This window comes from Narcine bancroftii, chromosome 8, assembly GCF_036971445.1.
Source record: "Narcine bancroftii isolate sNarBan1 chromosome 8, sNarBan1.hap1, whole genome shotgun sequence".
Classification (NCBI taxonomy): Eukaryota; Metazoa; Chordata; class Chondrichthyes; order Torpediniformes; family Narcinidae; genus Narcine; species Narcine bancroftii.
Window position 1 is genome coordinate 134,522,203 of NC_091476.1, and position 7,934 is coordinate 134,530,136.

At 42.3% G+C, this 7,934-nt stretch overlaps 1 long non-coding RNA gene across 2 annotated transcripts in view; it reads right to left on the reverse strand.

The window, feature by feature from the left end:
- The window catches only part of LOC138741851 (uncharacterized), a 48,614-nt gene extending 40,680 nt beyond the window's left edge, over positions 1-7,934 (reverse strand). For both annotated transcript variants that reach the window (XR_011343816.1, XR_011343817.1), the window contains exon 1: positions 7,516-7,934. This is a non-coding gene — a long non-coding RNA (uncharacterized lncRNA). The remainder of the gene's footprint in view (positions 1-7,515) is intronic.

Below are 7,934 nucleotides of genomic sequence, written 5' to 3' on the forward strand. Positions count from 1 at the left end.
AGCCAGAGTCCACTTTCAATGATATTTCTCCAGGTTACTTCAGAAGATTCAGTTAATGTGTTTTCCAATATAAGAGGATATCCTGTGAAGTTCCCACATCCTTGATCAGATTCTTATTATTTATTTTCCTTTACTTTTAGAGAGTTTTCCTTGTATATTTTCCTGCGCAGAACTCTATTTACATTCGGGGTTTGTTCTCAATGGTGTTCTTACAAGGGAAACATAATTTAGTGTTCTAACATAACAGTAAAAATCCCTATTTTGACGGAGGAGGTAAACTATAGGACATGTCGCTGGTGTGCAGAGCCCAGAACTACGAGATCCAACTAAACAAAGTCTTCACAGTCATAGAACATACTAGCACAGTTCAGGCCCTTCAACCCATGATGTTGTGTTGACATCAACCTACTCAACCACCTAATCCTTCCTGACCACATACCATAACCATCAATTTTTCTTGCATCAATGTGCCTGTCTTTTAAAGGTTGTAGCCTCCTCCATCACCCCCTGACAATACATTTCAGGCACCCATTGCTCTCTGTGTAAAAAATCTTTGGCTCTGACATATCCCCTAAACTTTGCTCCACTCACCTTTAACAGATATCCTCTGGCATTGGCCTTTGTCGTCCAGGGAAAAAGGTGTTGGCTGTCCACCCTCTCTTTTCTCACGTGTAGATTTCCCACTGATCGTTTGAATGCTTGCTTCAGGAAGTTTTCTGCATTGCTGCTACTGTTTAAAGGGCGCTGCGGAGAAGCTCTCTTCATCTTTTGGGACAGTCTCTTCGAATCAAGCGTTGTGGTTTCTGAGGTGGTTAATAAAGCTAACGTGGGAACTCCAAATTCTTCCACAGATGGGACAGAAGGTTGCTGACAGGATGAGGAGATTGGTAGTTTGTGATACGAGTAACAACACAGAAATGATGGAGGAACTCAGCAGGTCGCACAGCATCCATAGGAGGTCAACATATATAACTGATGTTTTGACTCTGAGCCTTTCTACACCCTCTGGTTCTACAATTATCTCTTCTGGGAAAAAGAATGTGTATTCACTATATCTATGTGACCTTTGACCTGATAATACCTACCAGAGAGACGATGAAAAGGTACTTTGCAAGCAGAGTGAGGAAGAGAGCAATCAATAAATCTACACCATTATGCAAAATTGTGTTCAGACAGGTTGACGGGTTTAAGGAGAATCAAGACTAGACACATGTTATCAACAAACAGTGGTCTTTATTTATACACTGGTGAATTCACAAAAGGGCACATACTCACAGAGACTAACCCAAAATAATACACAAATAACTATACATTGAGGGAAAATAAGTCACTGTTGAACATTCTCAATTCCCGATTGGGAATGTAAGGGTTAAACACACATTGCTCACCACCTCACTCTATCTCTAGCAATCATAGCGCACTAATAAACATTAAATTAATTACAACTAATGAGTATATCAAATTAACTTGGTCACCAGCATTGCCATGGCTTTGGATCTGGGACAGGCCCATTAAAGTCAGCCCTCCAGAGCTGCTATAGCCTGCAGCCTGGAGTTCAGTGATTGCCTCCATGCAACAGCAAGAACAGAGAGATAGAGAAAAACTCCACATGCTGCTTTTTCAATGCGTGGCCCCTCCACGTCTGCGAGGCCTAATCACCCATCAGCCTCACCTGTGAGCAGATCTAACCTTTGATTGACAGGTGAGGTCACTTCCTATCTTGGGCTCACTGGAGAGGTCATCTGACCCTCCACAATCCAACCAGGTTCCAGATGGAGCCATCACATGACCCTCCACAATCCACACTACAGTTAACTTTTTAAATTTTTTTTTATTTTTCACACTATGAACCATATTAACCAAAATACACACAAACATTTCCCTTTTGAATATACACAGTGTCATTTTCTCCCCTTTCCCCCTCCTCCCTTCCCTCCCTCCTTCTCACCCTCCTCCCAACCCATTAAACGTTCAACATATACAATACAATAAACCTATTAAGCAATGTCATCACACAATGAAAATAAACAAGAAAGTTGTGTCATCTACTTTTACACACTGGGTCAGTTCATTTCGTCTTCTTCTCATTCTATCATTTTAGGGGGTGGAGGTCCACGGTAGGCCCTCTCTGTTGTGTTCCATGTACGGTTCCCAAATTTGTTCGAATAATGTGACTTTATTTTTTAAATTATATGTTATTTTTTTCCAATGGAATACATTTATTCATTTCTATGTACCATTGCTGTACTCTCAGGCTCTCTTCTGATTTCCAGGTTGACATATTACATTTTTTTGCTATAGCTAAGGCTATCATAATAAATCTTTTTTGTGCTTCATCCAGTTTGAGGCCTAATTCTTTACTTCTTATATTACTTAGAAGAAAGATCTCTGGATTTTTTGGTATGTTGCTTTTTGTGATTTTATTTAATGCCTGATTTAGATCTTCCCAAAACTTTTCCACTTTCTCACATGCCCAACTTGCATGTACTGTTGTTCCCGTTTCCTTCTTGCAACGAAAACATCCATCTGATACTGTTGGATGTCATGATAATGAATATGTATGAGGTGTACCGGAAGTCACGTGGTATGAGAGAGAGATAAGAACACAAGCAGGAGAACAAAGGAAACGGGAGAATAAAAGCCACTGAGAAGTTTACCTGATAAAACTTGTGTTTAATGTTTTATTAACTTCACATTTCGGGCCACAAATGTGACATTGGCGACGAGGATGAAAGAAGCTTGAAGAAAATTAAAGACTAAACAAGATTACAGAGGATTACAGACAACTTCAATGTGATAAGAATTTTCTCTTGTCACAGTACTTTTGGGGCTGGAATATTTCCTCATGGCTGGGGCAGACAGTGACTTTCTAACACATAGTGGAATTGCTCATTTTGACCCAACGGGTGATGCAAGCACTGTAAGTGTAAAGTGGAAGGCATGGCTGGAAGAATTTGAATCCTACGCCGACAGTCGTGGCCTATTTCTAGATACCGGTACAGTTGAACAAAAAGTGCAGAGGAGGGCGTTACTTCTTTTCACTGCAGGACCATCAGTTAGGGAAACATTTAAAACACTTTTGAATACTGGAAGAAAGGATGAGTACCGGAAAGCGGTAGATGCATTAAATGCACACTATGTAGTGACACTGAATGCTACATTTCAACGCCATTTGTTTCGGAGAACGAGACAAGAAGATGGCCAGACAATTGCTCAGTACGTGATGAGACTACGCCAGCTAGCTGTTGGATGCAATTACATGCCAGCTGATTTGGACAACCAATTATTGGATCAAGTTGTACAGCACTGTAGATCAGATAAACTCAGAAGACGTCTACTGGAAAGAGGGAGTGAGTTGGAACTCACCGATGCTTTAACCTTTGCTGCTGCATTAGAGGCTGTTGAAGGGCAATTTCATACCATGACCCTGAAAGACAACTCAAGCCAGCAAATTAAGAGGCTCTCACATCGCCATAATCAGCCAAGATATACGTCGCCACAGGACGTGGAGTGTTATAGATGTGGAAACCGAGGTCACTTTGGAAAAGAACCCATATTGCCCGGCCAAAGGCAAAGTTTGCGGAAAGTGTGGAGGCAAGGACCACTTTGCAAAGAAGTGCAAAAGCAAGTCCAATGCAGACCCGAAGAGGAAGAGTACAACTTCCAAAGGCAAAGCCTGGGGGAAAGGAAAGTATCCTGGAAAGAAAGATACCATTCGCCAGATAGACGGTGACGATGATGATACCCAGGAGGAACAGAGTTGTTACCAATTTACGTTGAATGAAGTACATCATGAGAAGGTCCCAGTGATCATTGGTGGAGTGACAGTTCAGGTCATTGTAGACTCAGGCAGTGACAGTAATGTGATTGATCGACATTTATGGGAGAAGTTGAAAAGGAAAAAGATCATCTGTACCTCAAAGAAGTGTTCCAAGAAACTATATCCATACACAGCAACAAAGCCATTGCAGACCATTGGATGTTTTACTGCAACTGTTGAAGCTGGAGATAAGTACACCGAAGCAGAGTTTATGGTCATAGAAGAGAGGGGAGAACCATTGCTGAGTAGAAGCACAGCGCAAGACCTGGCAATACTTCATATTGGAGCTTGTGTCAATTCAATTCAGTCATACGAGGATATGAAGCAAGAATTCCCCGCAGTCTTCCAAGGAGTAGGAAAGCTGAAAGGTCGACAATTGAAGCTAGTGGTAGATGAAACGGTCAAACCCAAGGCACAACCAATGCGCCGAACTCCATTTGGACTTCGTGGGAAAGTTGAAGCCAAAATTAAAGAATTGATCGAACAAGATATTATTGAACCTGTGGAACATTCGACACAATGGGTCAGTCCCGTAGTGATTGTGCCCAAACCAAAGGGTGACATAAGACTATGTGTTGACATGAGAATGGCCAATGAAGCTATAATTAGAGAACGACACCCTATACCAACAGTGGAGGAAATACTTCAAGAACTAACTACCAGCAAAGTATTCTCAAAAATTGATCTGAAATGGGGCTATCATCAATTAGAGCTGAATCCAGGTTCCCGAGATGTAACTACATTTGTGACTCACTGTGGATTGTATCGTTACAAGAGACTATCATTTGGAATTAATGCAGCTTCGGAGATCTACCAGTATGAAATCCATCGAGTGATTCAAGGCATTCCTGGAGTTGCCAACATTTCTGACGACATCATAGTTCATGCACCAACGAAGGAAGAGCATGACAAACGGTTGAGGCGTGTAGTATCTAGACTACAGGAGGCAGGCCTTACCGTGAATGGAAACAAGTGCCAGTTCGGTGTGTCAGAAATGGACTTCATGGGACACAGACTTACACGGGAAGGACTAAACCCTGCAGAGGCCAAGGTGAAAGCTATTGCAGAGGCACGTGCACCTCAGAATGCAACAGAGGTGAGGAGTTTCCTGGGATTGGTCAATTTTTGTGCAAAGTTCATTCCTAATTTCGCTACAGTGGCAGAACCACTAAGGAAACTAACCAGGAAAGGTGTACCTTTTCATTTTGGATCTGAGCAGAAGAAAGCATTCACAGCGCTGAAGCAAAGCCTGACAGATGCAAAAACTCTTGGATATTACGATCCGGCGGCATCAACCAAAGTCATAGCGGATGCCAGCCCGGTTGGTTTAGGAGCCGTGTTGGTCCAGATGCATGATGGAGGACCAAGAATCATTGCCTATGCCAGCAGATCGTTATCAGATGTGGAAAGAAGATACTCTCAGACAGAGAAAGAAGCACTCGGACTTGTATGGGCCTGTGAGAGGTTCCATGCATATTTATACGGCATTAAATTTGAACTCATCACAGATCATAAGCCATTAGAGGTGATCTATGCACCTAGATCCAAACCATGTGCCAGAATAGAGAGATGGGTACTCAGACTACAACCCTACAAATATAAAGTAATCCACATTGCAGGGAAAGCAAACATTGCTGATCCGCTGTCCAGATTGGTGAAGGATGGAGGTCCACAATCCAAGTCAGAATTGGGAACAGAAACAGAGAGCTTTGTATGCTTCGTAGCTATTCAGGCGACACCGAAAGCTGTGACTACGAAGGAAGTCGAGAGAGAATCCGAACGTAATCCAGAACTCATGGAAGTAAGAGAATGCATACAGAGTGGACAATGGGACAAGTGTACTCACAAGGCTTACATTCCCATTAGAGACGAACTTTGTTGCATCGGACAGTGTGTATTAAGAGGTTGCAGATTGGTGATACCGCAAAGATTGAGACCGAAGATCGTATCCTTAGCGCATGAAGGACACCTAGGTATTGTTGGTACCAAGCAAAACCTCAGGACCAAGGTATGGTGGCCAAGTTGTGATAAAGACGCAGAGAAATTTGTTAAAACTTGTCACGGATGTCAAATCACAAGTAGGAGTAATCCGCCAGAACCGATCCGGAGTACGCTACTTCCGACAGGACCATGGATCGACGTAGCTGTTGATTTTCTTGGACCTTTACCGATGGTGAATCAATTATGGTAGTGATAGATTACTACAGCAGATACTATGAGTACGTGGTGTTGAAGTCCACAACCACTGAAAAAACAATACAAGCATTAGCAGAGATATTCACAAGATATGGATTACCTGTTACATTATACTCTGACAATGGTCCACAATTCATTTCAGAGACATTTACGGAATACATGAGGACCACAGGTATCCACCATCATAAAGTAACTCCGAAATGGCCGCAAGCCAACGGGGAAGTAGAGAGACAAAATCAGTCCATTGAAAAACGATTGAGGATTGCACATGCAGAAGGACAAAATTGGCGAGAAGCATTGCTATCTTATGTGGCTGTCTATCGAGCAACGCCTCATGCAACCACTGGAAAAAGTCCTGCAGAAGCATTTTTTGGGAGAAAAATCCGCACAAAAATGCCAGAAATAAAGGAAATCCAAGACGACCAGGAGATGAGGGACCACGATGCTGAAAAGAAAGGTGCAGCAAAGCTGTACACAGATTCGAAACGTGGAGCCAAGTACTCAGACATCATGCCAGGAGATAATGTTCTAGTGAGGCATGAAACTGGTGGTAAGCTAGACACACCTTATTACCATCAACCCTATACTGTTGCATCCAGAAGTGGCAGTATGGTGACAGTCAAGTCTCTGACTGGAGTCCTGTATAAGAGAAATGTATCAGGTGTAAAAAGGTACCAGTCCAGAGATACATCGAGCGAAGAGGTTGAAAGGCCAATACGAGATGCTGAAACTGAGAGACCTGATGATGTTCCAGAGGCAGTTACCAGCACTCCTGAAGAAGTGACTAGAGCGCCAGAAACACCAGAAGCCGTGGCGAGCAGTATTTCCGACGCTGAAAGTGAACAACCGAGAAGCGACGACAATATCGCAGGCAGGCCGAAATGAAACCGGAAAGTGCCCAAACGATACGAAGACTTTGTGCCATAATTTTAATAAGAACTTTGGGACAGTATTTTAATCTTATATCATAAAGTGCATGTATGAGTGCTGTAGGAAGTAAATTTTATGTAGTTGAGTTATAGTATTACCATTAATTATGATGTTTGTATGTTTCCGAGGGATATTGATAAGTGAAGGTAAAGTTTATTTCTGATTAAAGGAGGGATGTCATGATAATGAATATGTATGAGATGTACCGGAAGTCACGTGGTATGAGAGAGAGATAAGAACAGAAGCAGGAGAACAAAGGAAACGGGAGAATAAAAGCCACTGAGAAGTTTACCTGATAAAACTTGTGTTTAATGTTTTATTAACTTCACATTTCGGGCCACAAATGTGACATTGGGTCCCATTTATTTAACTTTTGGGGCGTGATATATAGCCTGTGTAACCAATTATATTGTATCATGCGTAACCTCATCACACTACAGTTATGTTGATGAAGGTTCAGGCCCAAAACGTTGGTCGCATATCTTTACCTCTTATGGATGCTGCGAGACCAGCTGAGTTCCTCCAGCTTTTCTGTGTTTTTACTACAATCACAGCATCTGCAGACTTACGTGTTTCACTCCAGTTTGTGAGATGTTGCACTCTTTCTGTTATGTTCTGATGTATAATTCAAGGTTAGTACCATCAGAAATGTGTCTTCTTCACTGAGTATCCTGGACGAGCAATTCCCAGGAATCAGTGGGGATATCACGTTTCTTCCAACAATCTTTGTGGACATACATAAATCTTTTTCTCTCTCCACCTGGTAATGTGCTTCCAGGATAGAAATTAGAATAAAATGTCTGTTTCAGGATCCTGGGCATACAACTTAAAGAACAGGACAGGGAGGAGTTTGTGCAGGAGGCTCAGAAACTCACAGACGGTCATGGTGTATAAAAGGTCTTCAGCATTGTAATAGCTGCCAACTGCCCAGATTCTAAACTCTACCCTAGTGAGAGCCGAGCAGAGGGTTAAATACATCAGTGAGGGG